At 77.4% G+C, this 292-nt stretch overlaps 1 protein-coding gene across 1 annotated transcript in view; it reads left to right on the top strand.

The window, feature by feature from the left end:
* FGF17 (fibroblast growth factor 17) overlaps positions 1 to 292 on the top strand; it is an 8,205-nt gene that overhangs the window by 3,199 nt on the left and 4,714 nt on the right. The gene's annotated exons all lie outside the window — the stretch shown is intronic.

Here is a 292-nt window from a genome sequence, read left to right as displayed (position 1 = left end):
CGCCCCCGCCGCCCGTGTCCCCCCTCGGGGCCGGCACGGCGAGGGCTCCATGGAGCGGGGGGCTGCGGGCACCGCCCTGCCCGGGGGCACCGGGCCCAGCGCGGGCGGCTGATGGGGGGGGGGGGCAGGGGACAGGATGGCGCTGGATGTCCCCCGGGCGTAGGACGAGCAGCCCCCAGGGCCCGAGGAAGAAGAAGAAGAGGAGGAAGAGGAGGAGAAGCCCCCAGCCCCGCTGCCTCCCCCATGAGCCGTCGCTGCTCCGGAGCCTTGGGCATCGCACGGGGGCTCGCCG

The sequence above is a fragment of the Corvus brachyrhynchos genome, unplaced genomic scaffold (genome assembly GCF_000691975.1).
Source record: "Corvus brachyrhynchos isolate BGI_N302 unplaced genomic scaffold, ASM69197v1 scaffold150, whole genome shotgun sequence".
NCBI lineage: Eukaryota > Metazoa > Chordata > Aves > Passeriformes > Corvidae > Corvus > Corvus brachyrhynchos.
The sequence above is the reverse complement of the archived record's forward strand: the minus strand, read 5'-3'. Positions and strand labels throughout refer to the sequence as shown.